The sequence below is a fragment of the Chrysemys picta genome, chromosome 2 (genome assembly GCF_011386835.1).
Source record: "Chrysemys picta bellii isolate R12L10 chromosome 2, ASM1138683v2, whole genome shotgun sequence".
NCBI lineage: Eukaryota > Metazoa > Chordata > Testudines > Emydidae > Chrysemys > Chrysemys picta.
Window position 1 is genome coordinate 67641189 of NC_088792.1, and position 26711 is coordinate 67667899.

General features: G+C 48.1%; 1 protein-coding gene across 5 annotated transcripts in view; it reads right to left on the reverse strand.

Annotated features, from left to right (window-relative positions):
- Positions 1-19602, reverse strand: part of CPVL (carboxypeptidase vitellogenic like) — a 90287-nt gene extending 70685 nt beyond the window's left edge. The window contains exons 1-2 of one of the 5 annotated variants that reach the window (XM_005297004.4): positions 19221-19602; positions 13357-13694 (exon numbers count right to left, since the gene is read on the reverse strand). The gene's annotated coding sequence lies outside the window, so the exon portion shown is untranslated. Of the gene's footprint in view, positions 1-13356; positions 13700-19036 lie in introns of all 5 variants that reach the window. The other 4 variants (XM_065583417.1, XM_005297003.3, XM_005297005.3 and 1 more) reach the window with 4 other exon arrangements.
- Positions 19603-26711: the final 7109 nt, after the last annotated feature.

The following is a 26711-nucleotide window of genomic DNA, read 5'->3' on the forward strand; positions in this document are numbered from 1 at the left end:
AATCCCAGCCGCTGTCCCTGACTGCCCCCTGCTGCCCCATCCAACCCCCCCTCCTTCCTGACTGCCCCTGGGGACCCATGTCCCCATTCAACCCCGTTTCCCACACGATCCCTATTCACACCCCTGCCCCCGACCACCACCCCAAACTCCCCTGCCCTCTATCCAACCCCCCCTGCTCCCTTACCACGCTGCCTGGAGCACCGGTGGATGGCGGCGCTACAACCGCGTTGCCCAGCTGGAGCTGGGCCACACCGCCACTGCCACCACCACGCAGCACAGAGCACCAGGTCAGGCCAGGCTCTGCAGCTGCACTGCCCCAGGAGCTCATAGCCCTGCCGCCCAGAGCATTGCGCCAGCAGCGGAGCAAGCAAGCTGAGGCTGCGAGCGAGGGGGACAGCAGGGGAGGGGCTGGGGGCTAGCCTCCTGGGCCAGGAGCTCGGGGGCCAGGCAGGACGGTCCCGCGGGCTAGATGTGGCCCGCAGGCCGTAGTTTGCCCACCCCTGTCATAAAGCCTAGTGAAAAATCTTTTATACAAGGAGAAAAATCAGCAGTATCCCTTACAATTGGTTTAACATTTACTGCACGCCACTCTACGGAAAAGAGGCATTTAAAAATGCCTGTGATTGAGAAAGCTTCCAGTGTCCATCAAGCTCTCAGAACGCCAAGTCTAAGTTTGAAGTGCCAAAGGGTACCACGTCTTCCTACCCAAGTTACTTCCAGTGCTTGCGGTGATCTTGCTGACCCCCTATGATAATGCAGCTCTGTTTTCGAAAGAGAATGCCAGATGGACGTTTTACATGTTAGGGGATTTAGGGTGTGGCTACACTTGCAGCTGTACAGTGCTGTGAGTTAAACCTGTCTTCGTACAGCTGAGTAGGGTAAGCGCTGCAGTCTGTCCACACTGACAGCCGCCAGCGCACTGTCGTGGCCACATTTGCAGCACTTGCAGTGGCATTGGGAGTGGTGCATTATGGGCAGCTATCCCACAGAGCACCTCTTCCCATTCTGGCGTTGTGGGAAGAGGGTGGGGGAGGTGCAGGGCATTCTGGGTCCTGTCCCAACGCTGTGTGATGCAACTCTTCGCATCCCAGTAATCCCTGTGTTTCCGTCCACATTTGGCACCATCTTTCAACGCCATCTTTTAACGGTTTCTGTGCAGTGCGGTCTGTGTTCCGTTTTGGTCTGCGGGAAATGGAGCCCAAAATGCGGAGGAGAATGCTGATGAGTCTCGCCAGCATGTCACGTTTGGCAGTCGAGCTATTCCTTAAGATCCAAAGTGACAGTGAGGAGTCCAACGATGATATTGAGTCACGTAACACATATGACACGAAATTGCTTGTGGCATTCACGGACATGCTCAGCACCGTGGAACACTGCTTTTGGGCTCGGGAAACAAGCACTGAGTGGTGAGATCACATCGTCATTCAAGTCTGTGATGACGAGCAGTGGCTGCAGAACTTTCGCATAAGAAAAGCCACTTTCGTGGGACTGTGTGATGAGTTCGCCCCCACCCTGCAGCGCAAGGACACAAGATTGAGAGCTGCCCTGCCGGTGGAGAAGCGGGTGGCTATTGCAATCTGGAAGCTGGCAACTCCAGACAGCTACCGATCGGTCGCTAACCAGTTTGGAGTGGGAAAGTTGACCATTGGAATCGTATTGATGCAAGTTTACAGGGCCATTAATCGCATCCTGTTCAGAAGAACCGTGACTCCATGAAGGATATTGTGGATGGCTTTGCACAAATGGGTTTCCCTAACTGCAGAGGGGCGATAGATGGGACGCATATTCCTATTCTGGCACCACCCCACCTAGCATCCAAGTAAGTTAATCGGAAGGGGTATTTCTCTATGGTTCTCTAGGCGCTTGTGGATCACCGTGGGCGTTTCATTGACATTAACGCAGACTGGGCCGGAAAGGTGCATGATGCACGCATCTTTCGAAACACTGGCCTGTTCAGGAAGCTGCAGGCTGGGACTTTTTTCCCAGAGCAGAGGATCACAGTAGGGGAAGTCGAAATGCCAATTGTGATCCTTGGAGACCCCGCTTACCTGTTAATGCCGTGGCTCATGAAACCCTACACAGGGAGCCTTGACAGCAGCAAGGAACGGTTCAACTACAGGCTGAGCCGGTACCGAATGACTGTGGAGTGTGCTTTGGGCCATTTAAAGGGCCGCTGGCGATCTCTGTATGGGAAGCTGGACTTGGCCGAAAACAGTATCCCCGCGGTTATATCCGCGTGCTGTACCCTCCATAATATTTGTGAAGGGAAGGGTGAAAGATTCAGTCAGGCATGGACCGCCGAGGTTCAACACCTGGAGGCTGAATTTGCACAGCCAGAGAGCAGGGCTATTAGAGGGGCCCAGCATGGGGCTGCAAGGATTAGGGATACCTTGAGGGAGCAATTTGAGGCTGAAAACCAGCAGTAATGTCTGGTGCCCTGCACGAGAGTGAAGTGCAGTGGTTCCAATGTTAGAATGAATCTGTTTGCGATTCAGCTGATTTGCAGTGCCTGTTTCTTTCCTGGGCTAAGGTAGCTTTTACTTTATGCAATAATAAAGACTGTTTTCAAAGCCAAAAAAATCAATTTATTGAAAAGAAAATGCATTTATTGAAAAGGAACAACCGCTTGGGAAACAGAAAGGGCAAGGGGGTGGGGTGGGGAATGGTACAATCACAGATTTGCATATGTCCTGTCTGGAGTGCTGCGCAATGAGTGCTGCACTTCAGGATGGCTATACTGCACGGTGATGGGGGTTGAGTGCAGAGGGTAAGGGTCGTAGTTTTCAGAGCTTGGTGGTGAAGATACAGGTGTTGGAGGCAGCTGGTGGCAGTAAGAACCCAGATGTTGGGGAAAGCGGGTTGGAGGTGACATGGGGGCACAAGGGCTGCAGGGGGGGGGGGGGGCGGGCGCGGTAGTGCTCTGCCTGCATGGCTACAAGCACCTGGATAGAGTCCGCTTGGCGCTCCATGATGCTTATCAGCCGATCCGTGCTTTGCTGCCGCTGCTCCGTGCTTCGCCGCTGGTGAGCTGCGTTTTCCTGGCGGATCCTGCTTTCGCTCTCCCTCCACTCTTGTGCTTTTTGATGCTCTTTAAGAGATTGATGCATCACTTCTAGCAGCATGTCGTCTTTGCTTTTTCGCGGCCTCTTCCTGAGTCTTTGCAGTCTCTCAGCTGGTGATAACACAGACGGCTAAGATCTCAAGGTTGCATCTGTAAAGCCAAAACGCAACACTTAACAGAGGCAGCATTGTTTATACCAGACAGAGTAATGATTCCCCTGCACTTAAGGAGGGCACACAGTCTGCACAATAGCATAATTTTCCCATCCCAAGGAGAGCGCACATAACCCACGGGAGCCCCAAAATGGTGAGTAAGGGGGACTGATTGTTTCATGGCTGTACTGTCCTCTGGGTTTCTGTGCCTTGGGGAGAGTCAACAGCTGCAGGGGGCCCCTATACTAAACACTGTCATCACATTTTCCACAGGAGTTCGTCCTGGAAGATCTCTCGCTGCTGAGGGTGACCTGGGAAGCAAGGGAGGGTCTTCTACTGCAATGCGGCTTCCGCCCTGGTCCATATGCAGCTTGCCTGTGTGCAGCAATAGTCCCCCTGCCCCTCGTGGCACAGTGGCGCGGACACGTTAGCCTGACTGGAACAAGGACCACGGTGGCTCTCCCAATAAACTTGCGCAAGCGCATTGCCCACGTTCTGGATGACACTTTCGAAGAGATTACCGAGGCTGATTACTGTGATGTGATAGACCATATCAATGCACTATTCCACATTTAGGCATGCATGCAGCCCTAACCTTCCTCTCCCAAAGAGCCCGCACCGAAAAAATTCCTTCCCGAAAAAAAACTTCCCGGGAAAAAAAAAGCTGCTTACCGGGAACCTGCTCTTCTGTTTGTCCTCCAAGTACCGGCCGCTGTGACTGGCTACCTTCCTCCTGGCTCGAGAAGAGCTCCTGGCTGCATGGCTCCAGGGATTCCGGGGTGTCTCCCCCCGCCCCAGCACCCTCACTCCTGCTTTCCTCTTCCTCCTCCTGCTCTGAAGTGTCCATGTTGGTGCTTGGAGTGGAGGTGGGGTTACCCCTAAGTATCGCATCCAGCTCTTTGTAGAATCGGCAGGTCATGTGGGGAGCACCCGAGCAGCCGTTTGCCTCACGGGCTTTGTGGTAGGCATTCCGCAGCTCCTTCACTTTAATCCTGCACTGCAGTGCGTCCCGGTCATGGCTCCTTTCCATCATGGCCCTTGATATCTGCCAGAAGGTGTCGTAATTCCTACGGCTGAAGCGCAGCTGGGACTGCACAGCTTCTTCCCCCCAAACGCTGATGAGGTCCAGCACTCGCCATTGCTCCATACTGGGGCTCGCTTGGCGCGTGGAGGGATGGTCACCTGGAAAGACTCGCTGATAGCACTCCACGCCTGGCTGAGCAAACAGGAAGGGGATTTTTAAAATTCCCGGGGAATATAAAGGGCGGGTCTGAGGGTTGGTCACTTGAGGCCAGGGCAGTAGAGTTCGAACTGATGACCAGAGTGGCTAGAACAGGCATTGTGGGATACTGCCGAATACTTCTGGAGGCCAATCAGAGCACATTGGGCAGTCACACTGGCGTCGCAGTGCAGCAGCGGCAGCGCAATACTCTTTATTCCTCTCGGGAGGTGAAGTATCAGCAGCGCTGTGGCTGCAGAGATACAGCACTGTATGTGCCTTGCCAGCGTGGATGGGGAGTGAGATACTGCGCTGTACCCGACTTTATTGCGCTGTAACTCGCAAGTGTAGCCAAGGCCTTAGTAGTCAAGCTAATGCTAACTGGACACTATCGGTGTTGAGCCCTTCCAGGCTCCTCTTGATCTGGGCCCAGTTATACAACTGCACTTACTCATGCAAATAGTCCCTGTAAAAGGACCCCCTGAGGTTTCTCGCCCAGGCGGTGGGGGAATCTGAGTACACCCAGTTACAGTTATTACTGGGTGTCTTCAGCTCCTTACAACTTATAAGAGACTCTTGCCCTTTGCAGGCCTTCATAAATCTTTCTAGCTTACCCTGGGAGTTCTTTGCACTCTGTGTTATACTCATACAAAGCACACACGATCTTTATAGAGGAAGGTAAATACGCAGCATTTATTGAAAATACAAGAGTTAGCATATGCTTTTCAGTCACACACACATAGTCCTGCCAGTGATGTTCATAGTTACCAGTCTGTTCTAGCTCGAGTCAATCTAATGGCCAGTTAGATTGAGCATGTGTGTGTTTTCTCCTAAACCTCCAGGAAAAAATCACAGCCAGTGTAAAACCGACTGTCCAACACTATCTGTAATTTGGGGGGGGGGGGGGGGAGGTGTCATAACTATGAAGGAAAGGGTAACAACCCTCCTGTGTACAATACTATAAAATCTCTCCTGGCCAAAAACACCAAAAGCCTTTTACCTGTAAAGCGTTAAGAAGCTCAGGTAACCTGGCTAACACCTAACCCAAAGAACCAATAAGGGGACAAAATACTTTCAAATCTTGGTGGGGTGGAGGCTTTTGTTTGTGTGCTCATTACTTTTTTTTTGGGGGGGGGGGGGGGGGAGGTTGCTCTTGGAACTAAAAGGAGCCAGACATCAATCCATGCTCTCCAAATCTTTCTAAACAAGTCTCTCATATTTCAAACTTGTAAGTAACAGCCAGGCAAGGCGTGTTAGTTTATCTTTGTTTTCTCAGCTTGTAAATGTTCCTTTTGCTAAAGGGTTTACCTCTGTTTGCTGTAACTTTAAACTTAAGGCTAGAGGGAATTCCTCTGGACTTTTTAAATCTGATAACTTTACAGAGTAATTTTCCATCCTAATTTTACAAAAATAATATTTACCTTGCTTTAATTAAAATTCTTCTTTTAAAAACCTAATTAATTTTTCATTGTTTTAAAATCCAAGGGTTTTAAATCTGTGTTCACCAGGACTAATTGGTGAGGGTATACACTCAAGCCTACACAAAAGAGGAGTGTAAGGACTTGGGAGGGGGAGAAATTAGTCTCAAATCTGCCCAAAAAAGGGAGGGGTTAAAAATTTGGGAAATCTTTGGGGAAAAGCGAAGTTCCAAGTGGCTCTCCCCTAAAATTTAAAACCCACTTGGTTGTGGCAGCTTACTGTAAACTTAAGCTGGTAAATAAGCTTAGGGGGCTTTCATGCGGGTCCCCACATCTGTACCCTAAAGTTCAAAGTGGGGAAGGAACCTTAACACGGTACAAGAAGCAGATAGGTAGATGGTTCCTTAAACTTTTTCACTTCTTAGCAATGTGCAAGAACATCCCAGTTATGCAGTTCAGTAGCACCAAGACTATACTGTAAAGCTTAGAATGTGAGGCAAATTAAAAAGATTGAACTGAAAGTAATGTGTTGAAGTTAAACTTTACACTTTCACCGTAACATGAAAAACACACCACTTACACCTACATAAAGTCAGTCAGTCAACCATTTAGTGAATACACTGCCTAATTACGAGTTATTTCCTTTTATGGATTTAATGAGGAAGACAATGTTATTCAGCAAGCCCAGTCTTGGGGAATGGAAACTAGCAAAAAGGCAACCTGAGTGACCATGCAGGATGCAATTTCACTCTTCAAACCCTACTGATTCAACTTTGTATGGTGCAATACAGCCAAGCCAGTGTATTCCACAGACAGCTAACCCTAAATTCTACAGTACCGTTGGAGCAGCATACTGGAAAGTGTGGTAGAGTTATTTAATTAAAAAAAAAAAAAAAATCAGTACAGTAGACCATGCTACTCCTTTGGTGGTTTGAGGGGCTGGGGAAGAGAGAGATGGGACTTTCAAGGCATCTGCAGAGGGAGTTCTGTGCTTGTACAGTGCTAAGCACAAGGTCCACGATTGGAGTTCCAAGGCATATTTCATCTAAAAACAAACAAACAAAAAAACTCTACTTTTAAATTTAAATGAAACTGCCAGACATTTTCTAGTCTACTGCAAAAGGGTGCTGAAGAACTTACGGAGCTTATTACATTGTTTCCACTGAGGGGAGCAGCAGTGAAGTAATTAACAATGTTGTCATCTTTAGGGGAACTAGCATAACGTATGTCAATATTATAGCTCAGGGGTGGGCAAACTACAGCCCGTGGGCTGCTTCCAGCCCGTCAGACATTGTTATCCAGCCCTCAAGCTCCCGCCATCCAATTCATTAACTACAGATCATACTTTCCTTATTTTAATAAATCAGTTTAAAAAAAACATTGATAAGAAAAAAGTTTATGTATGCAGCATATTTAAGGTACTTTTATTAATAAATATTTGAATTCTGTTTGTGCCTTTTTGATTGACTTTGAATTTCCATCCAAATAAAGTTTACACAAATTACAAGTTAAACAATCAAAGAAATTCATCATGCACCATTTTCTAACATAATAAATGTAAAAAGAATCAGAATAAATGTATATTAAGCTACATAATTGCTTAAATAATTGTGTATAATAGTGTATCCTCCTGGTTTGCAACAAGAAGCCACAAATTTAGAAGAATGAAGTCATGTCATCGCAATGGGAAATGGAGTGAATGAAGATGGAGGAGGAGGAGAAAACAGGGTTTAGGAAAAACAGGAGAAAAAGAGTAAGCATCCTCCATCTGGCAGGATGGAGGTGCTGCTTCCAGAGAAGCCACATCAGAAAATGGCAAGAAAGTCAGTTTTCCCCATGATCAATGTCAGTTTTCTCACCTTGGGATAAAAAAAGTGACAAGTACATTTTGTACTTTTTAAATTTAATTGAACTATAAAGGTTTTCCTTTTGGCTCTAAATATACTTGCCAATTAAGGACCAAGATTTTGCCACTTTTACAATGCATAGTACTGCTGCTGCATTACAACATGTGCAGTCCCGCTGACTGACTGCAAGGAGCTGTTTGCAGAGCGAGGTGCTACTCACTATGATCGAGTGGCAGAATCTGGAATTTTAACACTTTCTTCCCCCAGCAGTGGATTTATGGAATCAATCTCCCCACCTACCATTCCAATCCCACAAACTACATCTAGGATTTTAAGTAGTGCAGAAGAGTCAGTTCTATAGTTATTTTCTGCCTCTTCACCGCCCCCCCCCCTTATTTCTGTATGTGCTGCAATGCCAGCCCAACAGTACCTACTGAGGCAGGCAGGTTTATGAGGAAAGGAAAGCTAATCCATTATTCCTCCCATCACTCTGATTTGACATCACCCGCAGCTCAATAAGGCTTTTTTGAAAAATCGTCCCCAATATTTTCAACCTAAGTGCTCCTTCTCAACCACAAGTGGTCTCTGCAAAACAGAGTTGAGATGCTTGCTTTGCTGCTATTCACGTTCTCGGAATAAAGAGGACTTCAGTTTCTAAATTTCAGCAATGGTGGTGCTAGGTCAGCATTTAAGGAGGATCAATTAATTGACTTTCAGGAGTGCCTTTCAGTTCCTTTGCTGTGGCTATTCAATGATGTGCAGGTGCCTTCCTTGAAATGCTATTGCTGCTTTGGAGCCCTTGCTGGAAAGTAAACCACAATATAGGAAACTGATGCAGTTGCCCTACATAGGTCTTTCTTCTTGATGACATAAGTTCTACACCGTTAAGTCTGAAGCTAAGAATGACACACATTAAGTGCTAAAAGGTGCATGGTGCTCTGTAAAGTAACAGCGTCCCTATTCCACTTCTTAAAAGCACAAGGTGGCTCTACTTATTATTGTATATATACAGAGAATGGCAATTATCGACAGAGTGGAATAGGTGGATCTTTAGAAATTCTGTAAGGAAGTAGAGAATGAGAATTTGATAAACAAGGATGTTCCAGTTGTACAGCATAAATGTCAAAGGAGTCTCACAAAGTCAGGCATGGGCAAAGAAAAAAAATGAGGATAGGAGAGAAATCTGGGTAAGGTGCAGTGATTTGAACTGGATACAGTAGAGCAGTGGTTCCCAAACTTGTTCTGCCACTTGTGCAGGGAAAGCCCCTACTTGGGCAGGGAAAGCTGCTGGAAGCGGCAGCCAGTACGTCCACGTGATGAGCTGCCAAAATATTAACAACCAGTTCCCTCCTCCTCACCCCAGGAGGGGGTTGTGCCCCCCTCTACTCCCCCAGGGACTCCTGCCCCATCCAACCCCCCATGTTCCTTGACACCCCACCCCCGCGACTCCTGCCCCATACCACCCCCCTTCCCTGTCCCTTAAACTACCCCCTGCTGCCCCATCCAACCCCTCCTCTCATTCCTGATGGCCCCCCAGGACCCCTGGCCCCATCCAACCACCCCTTCTCCCTGTCCCCCTGACCACCCCCGGAAACCCTTGCCCCTGACTGCTCCCCACTGCCACATCCAACACTCCTGCTCCTTCCTGACTGCCCCCCAGGACCCTTGCGCCCCATTCAATATATCCCCCGTTCCCTGCCCTCTGAACCACCCCGAGTCCCGACCCTAATCCACCCCCCGGCCCTCTATCCAACGCCCCCCTCCCTGCCCCCCTTACCGCGCTGCCTGGAGATGGGGGCCGTGCCGCCGGAGTCAGTGCTGGGAGCCACGGGTGCCAGGCTGGAGTTGGGGCCCGGGCCAGAGCCGTGGGCAGTCCCGGAGGTCGGGGCCAGGGCCGATGCCACTGGCCAGCCTGAAATCGGGGGCCGGCCAGGAGTCAGAGCCACTGTCCGGGCCGGGCCGAAGTTGGGGGCCGGGAGCATGAGCCGCAGGCCAGCCCAGAGCCACTGGCCGACCCGGAGTTGGGGCTGGGAGCCGCTGGCCGGCCTTGAGTCGGGGGCAAGGGCCCGCTGGCTGGGCCGAAGTCGGGGGCTGGAGCCACGGGCCAGCCCAGAGCCGCTGGCCGGCCCAAATGCGGGGGCCATCCCCGGAGGTCGGGGCCGGGGCCGCCCGGAGCCACGCAGCGCCTGGAGCCCTCCTCACACCCACCGCCCCAGCTCACCTGCAGGAAGCTGCTGCTGTCCTTCTCAGCCCTCTCAGGCGTTCCCACGCTAACAGCTGATTCGCGGGGAAGCCAGGAGGGGGAGACTTCACAGGAGGCGGCAGAGGCAGAGCCAGGTGAGCTGGGGCCGAGGGCAGGGCAGGGCAGGGAGCTGCTGGAGCTTTTGTTAAATTTAAAAGCCCCATTTCGAACCGGGACAATCGGTTCCTAAAAGTGCGTCTAAATTTAACAACCAGTTCCTGTGAACCCGGTGGGATACTGGTTCCAGCTCACCACTGAGTATGTCCCGTTTGCCCGCCACCACTTCCAGCAGCTCCCAGTGGCCTGGAGCAGTGAACTGTGGCCACTGGGAGCTGCGATCAGCGCCGAACCTGCGGACATGGCAGGTAAACAAACCGGCCCAGCCCAACAGGGGCTTTCCCTGCACAAGTGGCGGAACAAGTTTGGGAACCACTGCAGTAGAGGAATGTAGATACCGGTATATAGTACTTGGAATTAAAGAGGAGTATCTTGAAGGCAATTGGCATAGAACTGGGATGATTGTAAATATATTTTACTTTGATTCACTTCTCATTTTTCTGAGCTGGACAATGTCTCAAATTAGAGCTACCACTATGTCAGTCTAGCACTTTTCATTAACACTAAAATCACTCTTCAGTGAACTGCAACTGCAGAATTCTTGCAAGAAACTGATTTACAGATCTTCAGATTTATACTACCTTCCCAGCCACAATAGCTAGATACAACAGCTTTTGGTTTATCGTGTAAATGTATATTCATTATTTAACCTTCTAGTGAAAAATCTGCTCAGAATGGATTCTGCACAATGAAAAATGGAGAAACATGTTCCACTGGAATCAATTTATGACCACTGCTTTAATGCTGTTCTATTCATTTAGAAGCAGAGTTCTAAATTATACAGTTCAGTTTATAATTCAACCCACAACTTTGGAGTTTTATAGCACTTTAAAGCCATCTCCAAGTTACTTCTCAGAGGTGAAAAAGGATTCGAACTCCCATCAGGCATGTGCACTGATGCAAATACTCTATTAATCATTTAAGGGAAGGATGGTTTTGTGGCACATCACTAGGAGACGGCAGCAGTATCACATACCTTTGCTCATCCAGAAAGTAATTCATTAACCCCATAGTTCTCTTATCTTTACAGATTGGGAAAATTACCTACCTCATGTTAAAGCTGAATGTTTAGTTCACCAATGACACCGATTGCAAATACAGATCTTAACCCAAATCACAAACCAGAGAGCTTCAAAGATTGGGAGACCCATGGAATACACACAGTTGGCCAGCTATTCAGTAAAGAAACTTTTCTAACTTATTTTGAAATCAAAAGTAACTTGAACTGGCCCACTATCCCCTAGTACCAGTACTTTCAAATCAGGCACTGTGTGTCTCAATTTTCTAGAAACCTGTTTTATACAGAAAGCTAACATCATAAATTAGTTACTTCTTTGTTTGTTTGTTTCCTAATCTGGTCAATTAGGAAACAAAACAAAAAAAGTCACTAATTTATATCAATCTTTGCAGACAGCTTTCCTAACCCCCACCCCCACCCCAAAAAAGTGTCCATGTATCACACACTGGGAAAAGGATGCAGATAGAAAAATCACATTAGAAGAATGGGGATTGATCGGGAAAAGAGCATCAGCCACCTCAGTCTGTAGTACAATAAAAGAAAAATTCTTTAAGATACTGTTTCAATGGTACCACACACCAGACAGGTTAAAAAATAAAGAGAGATTGAATGCAGAAAAATGTTTAAGAAATTGTGGTGAAAGAGGAGATTTTATGCATATATGGTGGACATGTCCAGCCATAAGAAAATATCGGGATGCAATCCAGAAGCAAAAGTATAAATTGTTGGATATTTATTACTAAATGATCCTTTGGTAATCCTCCTGGGGCTTCCTAGTGAAAATGGTCACACAAAAGGAAATGAAGAATTAATCTCTCATCTGCTAGTAGCTGCTTGGCTACTGGTTCAAAAAAAATATGGGAGGCTTTAATTATGGAAAAATTAAGACATCAGTTATGTACCAGCAAAACAGCGGACAGATAGATACTTAGACATTTGGTTACTTTTTATTCAGTACTCAGAAAAAGTACATTCATCTGCCAAAAATAAATAAATAAATAAATATATAGGGCAGCATGCCTGTCCTCTTTTTTTTTTTGGAAAAACATCTGACAGCCATATCTGGCCTGTTAAGTGTGTGTGTGTATAGAGATTTCACTTAACTTAATAAAAATCACTGGAAACAACAAAGGTGTTGTAAGGATACGATATTACAGAATGAGTAACACCCTGTTAAATAGAAAGATCCGATGACTGTATTTCTGTGTAATGTCTCTAAACAAAAGAGAACTGTTATAATGATTGTTTTGTTTCTGATATTTACATGACAAAGATTTGTAAACTTGTTAAAACTTCCTACATAAATAGTTAAAGAAAAGCTGAATGTTTGAAGTGCATTGAGACTATCTGATGGAAGTCCTTACTATTTGCCCCAGAATTATGTAATACACTAAAGCAGTTATCAATAAATACTAAAAGCAAAAACAGTTTAAAGAACTGGAGTTGTCATTTAATTTGAAAGCCTTTCACTTTGAGATTGAGTGTACTAAATATACACATTATGTTGCTTTGTACTTCTAGGCAGGCTAGGAAAGTGTTACTACACTACCACTAATACAAGCGGACAGCCAAATTGCCATGTTTCAACGTATGCCTGATAACTAGATTATGCTTGATGCTCAATCTAATTCTTAAACAAGTCTCAAACGGTTTCTCTATTGTACATCACTGACCTTTGGAACCCAGAGTTTAAAAAAACCTGGATTTGGTTATAAATTAAGTAAATGTGGTGGACACAAATGTTACTGTAGATTAATTGCAATGAAAAAGGGTGAATGTATTATTAAGTCCTCTATTGCAAAACATTCCTAGCACATAGTCCTTTGCTTTGTCAAACAGCTTTAACATGATAGTGCACATGCATCTCAATTATAGTGAAGCTAAATTTGCAAAGTAGAATTATTTTAAACCATTACAAGTTAAGAAAGGAATCTGTTTCTGTACAATACTTCAGAATGGTACAGCATTCCCATTTTGTTCGGCAAAGACTCGTGACCCCTTTAGCAAGTAGTGAAATCAATCGCTCTTAGTAGCAACTATCAAAACACAAATGGAGGCAAAAAATTTTGTTGAGTAAGTTACTCAGTCACAGCAGCCAAAAATTAATTAATAGACAGAACCACACTGCAGAGATTCTTATCTTCAGCTGCATTATTCATAAAAAGCATTAAAAAGAATCAGTGATATATTTCAACATTTCCTGGTTAGTCTTGGGTTAAGTGCACAGCATATAAATAGCTCACCCAAAACGACAATGAAGGATATTAAAAATGAGTTCTTACCTGTTAAACTGATTACCCCAATTCTTGCTTTACAAGCACCAACAAGTAGGAATTTTATTCACAGTTCCTACAACAACCGGGTGGAGCTATTTGTTAATCACAGCCTTCAAAACTTTTCTTCATAGTACAGCAATAATTTCAAGGAAACTTGTTAAGCAACAACCAGATAAGCTGCTGGCACAGCTCCACAGAGAACGCTAGCTGCTTATGCCCACAGAACAGCAATAAAACTGATGGAATGGGCTTCAGATGCTGGCAGGCCTGCAATGCAGTAGGTTCATAAGCTTCTCAGATGCTCTCTGTCTCCAGGAGGAAGTCCTTCTAGATCAGACGTTTCTCTAAACTCATGAACAAGAAAAAGTTTATCAACCACCCATTTGTTTTATTTATTTTTTTAAAATAGCTAGATAGATTCTTCAGATAGTTTTAAATGATCTTTTTACATCAAATTCTGGATTCGTCTCTTTAAGAAACATTTGGGTGCAACATTGGTAGTAAAACATCATGACAGAGAGAAAAGGCAGTGCCACATCAGCCAGGAACGTTGGCACAATGCTTCATGTCACCGTATCTTTGTGGAAAACTAGGTCACTAGCCACTTGTCTCAGCAGATATAGGACTTCATAATGATGTATTGATCACAACTGCACTTTAAATTGCAATAGGGGTCCTGACAATTACTCTTAGGGGAGTACATAATACTGAGGTATAATAGCAAATCTGTACATAAGTTTGCAATAAGGTTCCATTATAGGTTTTATATTTAGATACACATCCCTATAACTATGGCTAGATACAATTGGTTTAGCCTCAATGTTACATTTACTCTGAAGGCTAAATATGCAGGAAGTTTTTTTTTTTTTTTTTTTAAATAGAAAAATGTTAAGAATTTCATACACTTTTTCAAATTAAGATCATTAATAAAATGTTTATCACAATTTCTTTCTGTCCCTCTGGCACCAAAATGGCTTGTTATTACCCATTCAAGCTTTCCACACAGTTACATTTCTTTGAACTCATGCAAAGGTCATATATGAAGGAGAGAGGTTATGACTATTGCTGGACAAGATTTTTCAACCAAAACTTTTTTTTGATGAAAAATGCATTCAGGTTGACTGAAACATTTCACAAATTCATGTCAATTTTGATTAATTATTTCAAAGAAAAGGAAGAAATGTAGGAAATATCTAATTGGGGGTTCATTTTAACTGAACTATTTTTTTCGGGCTAGATTCACAACACCAAGGAGGAGGTGATAATAGCAGTGCCGCCCCCACCCCACTGTAGTTAGGGCACTCAGTCACCTGGGATGTGGGAGACCCAGATTTGAATTCCGCTCTGGAGTGAGGACTGGAATCCAGGTTTTCCCCCTTCCCATCCCAGGTGAGTGTTCTTATCACTGGGCTATAGGGTGTTCTGGGGGTGGGTCTCTCTCAGTCTCTCCTGTTGAAGTTCATTGTGGGTGGGAGAGAGAGAGAGAGTGTGAGTATCTTTCTTTATTGCCTGGTGGTTAGGGGATCCACTGGGGAGACACCCAGGTTCCAGTCCCTGGTCCGATACATATTTACACAAGTGGAACAGCTTCAACAGGAGAGACTGAGAGCCATGGCCAATAGTTCGTTGGTTAGGGCACTCACCAGAAAGAGGAGAAACCTGGGTACAAACCCCTGCTCCTGGACTGGGATTCACCCCTGATTCTCCCACATCCCAGATGGCATTCCTACTTTCGTTTTGTGCATGCCAGAGGTGCCTAAGCCTCTTGTGAATAGAGCACTGTGCTTTTATCTTTAAAAAACAGTTTTAAATAGCCAAAAAAAAAATTAATTTGGCAAGCAAAATATTTTGTTCAACATGAAACAAATTTTTTTTCCAACTTTTCAATCAGCTGAAAATTAAAAAACAAACAAACAAAAAAAACCATCTCTCTCCTGCTCCCCTAAACATCATTTCACTTGTTTCCTAATTAGTTGCTTAATTTAAGTCACTCAGAGTTCTAGGGGAGTGCATTAGTTCAGCTCCTTCTACACACAAATTTCATTGATTTAATTACATTGATTTCTAAATGGATTTAGGTAAAATCAGTGGGGCTCGTAGAGCCCAGATTGGAGCACTCAAGTTGCCAGCAGCCCAGTAGATGGGGAAGGTTTCCTCTGGTGGGCAAAGACAAGGGTCTCACGCTGTAAGCAGGGGGTAGTGATTCTTTCCAGACCCATCAGGTAACCCCAAAAACTGTCACAGCTGGAGACTCAGAAAAACGTTTGTTTGGAAGATTCTTCACATTTTGAAGCTGCCTCCCCACAGTGCTCTCTTCTAATCTGTGAGCTTCTAATATAATCGCTCTCTTCCCTCATCTACATCTCTCCTACTGCAGTCTTCTGTAATAGCTGAAGTCAAAATATCATCACAGGACTCAGAAAAGTCTGTCAACTTCTCTACTGGACCCGCAGTGTTGGTCAAGTCACCCTGGACTAACAGGGGCTGGAATCCTTAACAAGATCTTTTAAAAGCTATCAAGAAGACTATTTAATAAAAAGCACATCAGTATCTCTACATGTTCAAGGCATTGCTGCATACTGATCCTTACAACATCCTTTTGATGTGGGAAGTAGAGTTCCTCCCCTGCTCTGAACAATGTATACTGAGAGTGTATATAGTCCATACTAAAACCAAACTCCAGGAGGGGCATTGTAGGTAACAGGCATCAGAATATAAACCTCAACCTACATTTTCCTCCCCACTTTAACTGTTTGGAGTGCTTTCTGAACAGCTATCCGCTCTGCCCCATAAAGACACACCGATCCTTTTCTAGCCTGGTCAGAGCTAACAAGAACCACCTATCAGCATGTGTAGTAACTTATTCTGCATCTTCATGCAGGGTTTAGGCTTGATCTTGGAGTAGCTGAACAGAGGAGCCCTGCATTCCTATGCAAAATTCTAGGAACTCCCAGCCTATTGTGGCAAATATATAGTGACCAGATTGTCCCTGAACACAAAGGATGTCTATTTCAGGGTCTGTCCTGGTGTCCCAGACAGCTCTGTAAGAAATAGCATTTCATCCCCAACTGAGCTGCTGAAATTAACAGGAGACTGCCAAGAGCCTGTGTACCTCAGCAACCACCTAACATCAGGCCAGCCATGGAAGGCCACCCTTCCTCTCCTACTCAAAGAGTAATGGGTCCAGCTGCCCTGGAGAAAACCCCCCCAGAAATCTGTGTGTTTAAGTAAGGATTATTGATTCTATCTCACTCTGCAACAGATAAAGTGACTTGTCCAAGGTTACACAGGGTGGCCGTGGCAGAGTCAGGAACAGATCTCCTTAGCCTGGCTACATGAGTTTAGTCACAAGGTCATCCTTTCACCTATGGCACCATAAGGCTATGTCTACACTATACACCACTTTCAGCAGCATGTAGGGTATGCGTAGCCACTTGCCGCAGTGAAAAACAGGCTGCGTCCACAGTGCCATGGGTCGCTACACATCAGTGAAAGGCTCTGGAAGGGGGGAGGCAGTGGGAAAAGCTTCAGCAGCAACCTTTCCCCTGCCAGAACCCTTCCCCATGGCCAGAGCCTTTCCCTGCAGCAGGGAAGGGCTCCAGTGGCAGGGAGCTGGCAGAGTCTTTGCCAGCTGCTTCCCCACCACTGGAGGCTTTCCTCACTGCTGGAGTCTTTTCCTTCCACAGGGCAAGGCTCCAGCAACAGGGAGGCAGTTGGACACAAAACAGCTAAAGACAGCAGCATAGACAGAAAAGGCTATGTACTTGGGTACACAGGATTCAGGCGTTTCTTTACTGGCCTAAGCAGGGTCTCACTCTCTACACTGCTCCTTTAACCCATGCCGGGGGGGGGGGGGGGGGGTGCTACCCAAGTACATACTCTACATGCTAATGAAAGAAGCTAGGAATGTAGCCTAAGGCTCACAGGACTGTACACAAACTCATTTCCTTCCTCAAGTTCTCCTGGTCACTAGAAATCCCTCTGGTGGGCAGAGCTACCTGTCGCCTTCTCCTTCCTTCCTTCCCCAGCCTGTCCCCTACCCCAGACCCTCCCCACGTCTCTCTCTGAAAACTCCCCCTCTTCTGCATCCCCCCCCAATACTACAATGCCACCAGCCCTCTGTAGCCTACCCTGCTATTGCATTCTCCCCAATACCCCCTCTGCCGCTCCTGCCCCAGCCTCGCCCGCTCAATAACCCGACCCCCTCCAGCAGCCCCTGGAGGGGTACTGAGTTCTATGGGCCCGTGAATATTCAGGGCCCGGGGGACCAGCTCCACCAATGTTCAGGGCTGGGTCTCTCCCCTGGCCCTGCCCGATGCCCCCACACGCCTGCCTGCCCGCCCCTCCAGCTCCCCTGCCACCATCACCGGCAGCGCACTGGGACTACCGACGTTACAGCACAGCTGCAGCAGCACTATGACATGGGCAGTGTTGTCATGCTTTATCGCTGGGGAAGAGCTCTCCCAGGGATAAAAAAAATAACCACCCCGAACGAGCAGTGGGAGCTTTATCGCTGGGAGCACGGCTCCCAGTGATAAGGCGCTGTCTAGACTGGCACTTTTCAGTGCTAAAACTTTTGTTGCTCAGGGGTGTGTTTTTCAGACCCCTGAATGACTAAAATTTTAGCACTGAAAGTGGAAGTGTAGACACAGCCTAAGGCAGCTTCCTGCCTGCTGCGCCACTCCAGGAAGCAGCCAGCCGGCACATCCCTGCGGCCCTGGGGGCGGGGTGTCTCCAAGCGCTGCCCCCGCCCTGAGCGCCAAGCCACTGCCAGAGGGGTGTGCAGGTTGCTTTCAGGAGCAAGGCGCCAAATCCTTGACTACCTCCTGCACCCCAACCCCCTGCCCCATCCCAGAGCCTGCACCCCACTCCTAAACTCCTTCCCAGAGCCCAAGCCCTCACCCCTCCCACACCCAAACGCCCTCCCAGAGCCGGACCCTCACCCCTCCCACACCCAAACTCCCGCCCAGAGCCAGACCCTCACCCCTCCCACACCCAAACGCCCTCCCAGAGCCCAAACCCCCTCCCGCATCCCTATCCCTGCCCCATCCCAGAACCCACACCACACTCGTAAACTCCTTCCCAGAGCCTGACCCCTTCCCCCTCCCACACCTAAACTCCCTCCCAGAGCCCAACCCTTCCTGCACCCACCCTCCCAGAGCCTGAACCCCCTCCCGCATCCCTACCCCTGCTCCATCCCAGAGCCTACACCCCACACCTAAACTCCCTCCCAGAGTCCGACCCCTTCCCCCTCCCACACCTAAACTCCCTCCCAGAGCCCAACCCTTCCTGCACCCACCCTCCCAGAGCCTGAACCCCCTCCCGCATCCCTACCCCTGCTCCATCCCAGAGCCTACACCCCACACCTAAACTCCCTCCCAGAGACCGACCCCTTCCCCCTCCCACACCTAAACTCCCTCCCAGAGCCCAACCCTTCCTGCACCCACCCTCCCAGAACCTGAACCCCCTCCCGCATCCCTACCCCTGCTCCATCCCAGAGCCTACACCCCACACCTAAACTCCCTCCCAGAGTCCGACCCCTCCCGCACCTAAACTCCCTCCCAGAGTCCGACCCCTCCCGCACCTAAACTCCCTCCCAGAGCCTGAACCCCCGCCCAGAGCCTTAGGCGGGGGGTGGAGAGAGAGACTTGGACCCTTTCTGGGCACCACCAAAAATTATCCAAACCTGCCGCCTCTGCCTGGCTGTGGAAGGCTGCGAGCCCCTGCAATGCCCACGGGAGCCGCAAATCCGCCCGGCTGCAAGCAAGAAGGGGGCGAACCCCGCTGCTCCCTTCCCGGCGTGCATAGCCGCCGCGAGGCCAGGCGCCCAGCAGGCAGCAGCCCGCACTCCTACAAGCCGCAGTACTCACCATCTCCCGAGTGTGGGGGGCGGGGGAGGAGAAACCCCTGTCACACGCACCCCGCGAACAGTCTCCACCAATCACAGCCAGAACAACACCCTGAGGGCGGGGAGGCACAAGGGCAGCACTCACTTTAAACAGCTGACCCCAGGCTAGGCTCTTGCAGTTCGTATCCAGCAGGGAGCAGCAGGACCCCAGCATCCTATAGCAAACTGGCGGGGTCACAAACTTTGTAAACGAATCTGTGTATTTGCATCCCGTTTTATTTGTGGCTGTAATTCTGCTGGATGCTTGGGAGCTGGGACGGGGGAAATGTGCAATGCAGTGCGAGCCGTTCTGCACTGCACAACTTGTTGGTGTTGCTACTCCGTGGGAAAATGGAGGCCCCTCTGCTTTCATTCTGGTCATTGAAGAGTTATTACCCCAGTCTCTTCATGCACTGCTTTGCCAGCAGTCACTTCCCCTTTTTACTTCTTAAAGGAACCACATTGGAAAGAACTGAATAGCTGATATGTCCGCAAATATGTGAATTTTAAAAGACCAGTTAAAAATCATGTAGCTTTTTTTTTACCAATACTTTGTACTCACAATAAGGCCAATATTATTGCAAATGGAAAAAAAAAATTCAAGCTTACTTTAGCACAGGGGTCTCAAACTCAAATGATCATGAGGGCCGCATGAGGACTAGTGCATTGGCCCGAGGGCCGCATCACCGACACCCACCCCTGGCTGCCCCTGGGTGCGGCAGGGGGTTGGGGTGCAGGGTGTGGCAGGGGTCTCAGGGCAGGGAGTTGGGGTGCAGGAAGGTGTGGGATGTGGCAGGGGGTTGGAGTGCAGGAGGGGTGCGGGGTGTGATGGGGGCTCAGGGCAGGGAGTTGAGGTACAGGAGGTGTGCAGGGTGCGGCAGGGGGCTCAGGGCAGGGAGTTGAGGTACAGGAGGTGTGCAGGGTGCGGCAGGGGGCTCAGGGCAGGGAGTTGGGGTGCAGGAGGGGTGAGGGGTGCAGCAGGGGGCTCCGGACAGAGGGCTGAGGTGCGGGTTCTGGCCCGGCGCCGCTTACCTAGAGTGGCTCTGGGGTGGCAGCACAGAGCCTGCCCTGGCCCCGCTCCGCTCTGCTCCACTCCAGGAAACAGCCGGAGGCCGTGGGGGGGGAGTGGCGGGGGAGGCCGGAGGAACGGCGCCATGTGCTGCTCTTGCGCCTCCAGGTACTTCCCCCAAAGCTCCCATTGGCTGCGGTTCCCCGTTCCCGGCCAATGGGAGCTGCGGGGGGCAGTGCCTGAAAGCGAGAGCAAGGAGACCTCTACCCCCCACCCCCGGGGCTGCAGGAACATAGTTCCAGCCACTTCAGGGAGCGGTGCGGGGCTTGCGACGCCACAGGGTAGACGGGGGGAGCTTGGCGGGCTGCATGAAAGAACCCTGCGGGCCGCATGCAGCCCGCGGGCCGCATGTTTGAGACCCCTGCTTTAGCACTTAATCTGTTTACCTTTCTGTTTCCCCCACTGCTTCATTCGTTTCACTCTAATTTACAGTCACTTTTGCTTACAGTGACATACATGTGAGCAAGAGCTCACAGCAATTGAGTGCTAACACTTCTGAAATAAAAAATAAATCTTTTGTTGTGTTTCACTTGAACAAATGTAACCCTTCTGCCAAGTGATTAATGGAAGCAAAAAGGGCCAGATTCAATAGCTCTGGGGCACCTTTTAGAAAATAACCCACCCACCTATCACCCAGAAACCTGAGAAAACTATACACTCCCTTCCTGGGTGCTCTTAACTGGCAGAATTTACCCCACTCGCAAAGGCTCCAAGACTTGTGTCTGAGGCTCACGCAAGAAAATCTTTATTAGGGGAAGGGAACATAGTCATAAACTTGAGAAAACACAGCAACAGAATATATTTGAAAATAAAAAGTAAAATTAACCCCTTCCCTCAGTAACTTTGGCAGTAGTCCATCTAACTCCCTTCCCTCCTGCCAGTGAGAATACCCCACAGGTAATACTCCCTTGACAACACCACTTCACCCATCCAACAAACCCCCCTGTGGTTGGGATCAGTGAACAGCAGTAGACCAAGTGTCTTTTTAAAGGTCTGTCTACACCCAAGAAACTGCTTTTCTGGCACGAACACCTAACCCAGTTTAGTGATTCAGCTTTATTAAGGTGCTGGGTGGGTGATGCCTCAGGAAAGTTCTGTTGCTGTCCTGTGTGTCATCTCTCTCTATGAACTCCTCTGCAATGGCTCTCACAGCAAAGTCCTCAGTCTGCATTGTCTCTGGCAGCAAGATCTTCATGGGATGGGAGCAAAGAGTACTTATCACCCTGGCATAGAGGCCCTGCTGCTTGGAAATGATCTCTTTGCCACAAAGTAAGGGGTCTTTCCCCCTCTGAGAGCCCATTACCCCCAAAAATACAGGTCCAAATGTAGTTATAGTCAAGGCCGGCTCCAGGCACCAGCTTGGCAAGCAGGTGCTTGGGGCGGCCACTCCCGCTCGGAGTGAAGGACCTCCCGCCGAATTGCCGCCACAGATCGCGATCACGATCACGGCTTTTTTTTTTTTTTTTTTTTTTTTTTTGGCTGCTTGGGGCGGCCAAAACCCTGGAGCCAGCCCTGGTTATGGTGACTCGTTCACCTTTGGAGTGTCTGGCCATAGGGCTTGCACAAGAAAATACCAGGCAGAAATAGAAACTTGGAAAAATAGGAAATCCGACAACTTGTCAAGTCAGTCTGCAACTTAGGAGTTCTTCTGGACTTTTCACTGATGTTGAGTTCTCACACAGCAGCATTCATTGGAAATGGATTTACTGTCTCTGACTAGCTAAGAGACTGGAGCCCATCCTTGCTGCTGACCTGTCCTTGGTAATACAAGGCTGGTTCAGCAATAGCATTTCAATGTCCCTGGGCCTGAAAGTATTAGCCCTTAGACAACTACAGAATACAGTAGCTTGCATTCACAACCACATCACCCTTTATTGTGCTCATTCCACTGGCTTCCCATAGCTCAAGTTTAAGGTCTCGGTCCTTTATTTTAAGGTGCTCAGATATCATGGCCTGGGCCCAGGACAGGTAAAAGATCAATTTACATGCTGGGTCCTTGGCAGCTCCCAATAACTGACACAATAGAATTGTCTAGTGCAAAGATGAATCTCACCCCTGCTGCAAATAAAGCCTTTTAAGGGCAGGTCTGAGACTGTGGAACTCGTTCCATGGGAACTAAGCATTACCTTAGAACTCACCACTTTTTGGTACAGATCTTCTTTTTCCGTGGCTTCACAAAAACAGAACAGAATATCATCTCAAAACACACACATTTCCTCAGGAGGAGGAGGGGTATGGAGAAAGAACCACACATGACAAATGTCAGGTACTTTGTTTAACTTATTCTTGAAAGATGCTTAGATATTATAGCGATGGATATACGATAAGAGCCTGAATTGAACGGAATGTAAAAGATCCTTTTGGAAAGAAAAGGGAGGAAAGTGTACAGCTAATTTGAGGATCTGGTCAGAGCTGTCCTGATCATCCCTGTGTTACTATTTCTTATTGACTCACTCTGTAAACAACAGCTCCACCGACAATTACAAAACACATACAATGCTTGTTATTTAGAAGGGAGTGGAAGGTTATCCCACCATATTTACTAACTGCCCACCTCAGTACTGCAGCCACATTTGTTTAAATACAAACTATAGTTTTCAGCATCCATTGTATTTTAATACATGTTATCACAGGGTCACAGAGAAAAACTAGATGGGAAGGGAGAAAGTGTGTGTGTTTAACAGCCAAGACTGTTATTGTGGCTGAGATTTGTTTAGCTGTTGCTTGAAGGGTAAGTTTGGCTATAATTGAAAGCTAAAAACTACTGACCGATGGACGTAAGAACCACACTTCTCTAAAATGTTACCCTATCCCAATAAACTTATTGGATTTTGCACTGCAGCCAGGGCCAGCTCCCGGCACCAGCTTGTCAAGCAGGTGCTTGGGGCGGCCGCTCCGGAGAGGGGCGGCACGACCAGGTATTCGGCGGCAATTTGGCAGACGGTCCCTCACTCCGCCTGGGAGCAAAGGACCTCCCGCCGAATTGCCGCTGCAGATCGCGATCGCAGCTTTTTTTTTTTTTTTTTTTTTGGCTGCTTGGGGCGGCCAAAACCCTGGAGCCGGCCCTGACTGCAGCTTCTTGAAAGAGATGTTACACATCAACAATGGGGCCTGTTTCAATGTATGAGGAACACTGCTCTAAGGCATACTGAGAATAGAACACCTAAAAATTGCTACAGTCTAGAGTTTATTACAATTGTAGGATAAATACTTTGGTGAAAAACAAGGTCAATATTTTATGTCTCATTGAAAAACAGTACTAGTATGCTACTCAAAACAAAAAATAGCAACAACAACAACAACTTATATTCACCTCTGATTGGGAGTTTTGGTTGATTTAACCTTCTTGTGACTGGATTGGCTGGTTCTTTAGCATCCTGGACAACAACTGGGTTAAATTTCTTATTACCACATTGGTCCTTTCCTGATAATCCTCCTGGGTCTTGCCTAATTCTTTCTCAAAGACCAAAATGAGATGGATAATTTTATTGCCCTCAGTGACCAAATTCACCCCGGTATTCACACGCTACACACTATTCTCTTTTTACAAAATATGCCTCGTGAGGTATCATTTGAAAAATAATAACTCACTGGTCAGTAATATCATGGGGAAATATGTATAGCAACATTGTATGTAAAGATATGAACATAAGCTGAAATTATGACTGAAATGTGTTTACCAGACAAGTTTGGGGAAGGGGTAAACCTGTTTCTCCAAGACAAAGGACAGGATGATTCATCCAGCCAGATGTCATCAAAGTTGATTGGCAATCACCAGTCAAGTGACCTTCCTTGGCAATGGAGGGAAGAAGGAACAGATCAATCTGTGTAAGCAGAGTCTGGTTGAGCTCTCCCCTGACATCTAGTGGTGAGCTGTGGGAAAAAAAACTTCAGAAGCTGATCTCGTTTGCACGAACACACCCACCCTGCCTAGGTGCTCAGCATGATGGGACTGCTTGCCCAAATGATCACTTGTGGCTGGTGTTGGATCCCCAGTCTCCTGCAGGAGTAATAAAGGGTTGTTATCCTTGTTGTGTGAACCGAGGGCAGCAGAACTGTACCTGGCATACCCCAATGGAGGGACTCACCCTCAACTGAATAGCACTCACTAGGCAGGAGACATGTGTTCCTAAGCCCAATGAGTTGAAAAAATGTGGGGGTAATTGTTTGACTCTTTTCATGACATAATAAAAAAGCTAATTTAGACTCAATTGAGAGACTTGTTATATGCTCCAGAGCTGAAATCACTGATATCTAGATTTAACTCAGGGGTCTCAAACATGTGGCCCATGGGCTGCATGCAGCCTGCCAGGTGATTTTCTGTGGCCTGTGAGCCCCTTGCAGCCCCCCCCCCCCCAAGTGTTTACCAGAGTGGCTGGATGAGCACTGGGAGCAGGGCAGGCTGCCTGCCTGCCCTGCCTTGCCCCATGCAGCTCCGGGAAGAGGCTGGAATGTGGGGAAGGGGAGCGGAGGGGCTGTGTGTGGCTGTTACTTTAGGCAGCGCTCCCAGCAGCTCCCATTGGCCAGGAATGGGGAACCATGGCCAATGGGAGCTGCTGGAGGCGGTACCTCAAGCAACAGAAATGCACAGCCCCTCCGCCCCTCCTTCCCCATGTTCCAGCCTCTTGCGGGGGCAGGGCAGACAGGCAGGCAGGCAGGGAGCCTGCCCTGCCCCCGGTATGCGCCCGGCCGGATCCTGCCCCCCAAACCCCTCCTGCAGCCGAACCCCCTGCCCTGAGCCCCTTGCTGCACCCCCACACCCCGACCCCCTGCCATACCCTGCACCCCCTCCTGCACCCCGACCCCCTGGGGTGGGGATTTTCGGGGGAGGGGTTGGAATGGGGGCAGGGAAGGGGTGGGAAGAGGCGGGGCAGGGCCTCATGGAAGGGGTGGAGTGGGGGGGGGCTGAGGGCAGTGGCGGGGGGGGGAATTGTCAGTAATGCGGCCCTCAGGCCAATGTACTAGTCCTCTTGTGGCCCTTGTGGGTCATTTGAGTTTGAGACCCCTGATCTAACTATTAGATCTACTTTGGGACAGTGTCTATATTGCAAGAAACTGCCCAGTGTGCACCTGCAGTGAGGCTTTCCCACTAACAGCTGAAATCACTGAGAGCTGTGTTAAGTGTGTATGTGGGGGGGAGGGCTGAAGACATCTTGGTGAATGGGCAGCTGGTGGAGAGGTGCGGGAAGCAGCTAGGTGGCTGGTGGAGAGGCATGGCAAGCAGCCAGAAGAGAAACTGGTGGAGAGGGCCAGAGCAGAGCCCCACAGAGGCGTGGCAATCGGCTGTTGGGGTGACAAGCAAGTGCCTGAGCAGTGTAGCATGTAAGGTGCCTCCTTATCCTCTCTCCCACGCCTTCCACACAGTGTGAGGGATGAACCTCTGAACTCTGGGGCTGCACTGGCCAAGGACAGCAACTGTGAGTGGGGTACAAAGAAGGGATGGGCACATTAAAGGTACTTTTGGATTGCTAGATTTAAGACCCTGAGGCGAAAAGGACACTGCCCAACTTACTTGGGGGTGGGTCTTTTGCTCATGGTTTGTGTTTATGAGCCCTAGTAGCAGGGTTTTCCCACATGAATGCTGAGTTAATTCCTGCCTTTTATTAAAAGTTTTTGCTACACTCAGACTCTGTGCTAGTGAGAGGGGAAGTATTGCCTCTTGGAGGCTCCCAAGGGGTGGTGTGTAATTGTCCCTGGTCACTGGGTTGGGGCTCGAGCTGGTTTTGTGTTGTATTGTTGAAAAGGAATCCCTAGATACTGAACCCAGCTCTTGTTGCTGCTGGCTTCACCTGGCAGAAGGGTCACATCTGCATTTTAGCAAACAACAGCATAGAACTTCTTTCACTACGAGACTCCATGTCTCCATCCTCACAGCTGGAAGGAACTTTATCTAGGGGTAACCCTTGGGAAAATGCATTTCTAAGGGTGAGTAGACTATAAAAATAAGGGGCAAAAACAGCCCACTGTTATCATTTTTCTCTTCCATTTTTTCCCCCTCTTTCTCTCTCTCTTTCACCTAAGAAGACAAAGGAACCATCCTTTTGACTTTGGGAGTGATCCCAACATGAAAATTTGGTTAGCAGTGTTGCTGGGAACATGTGGTAAGGATTTTACCTTGAACCAAGTCTAGTTTGTTATGTTTTAGCTACCAGAAAGTGTTTTATCTTTATTTCTCTTGTAACCATATCTCACCTTACTGCCTATACTTGTACTTACTTAAACTTTCTCTCTTTGTAGTTAAAAAAACTTGTTTTATTCTTTAACCTAAACTAATCCAGTGTTGTGTTTAAACTGAATTGTTTGGTAACTCCAATTAAAGTAGCAAAAAGTGCCAAATGATCTCTAATACCTGAACTGTCCAGGAGAGGGTTGGACAGTTCAAAACACACCTTTTAGGGGGAAATC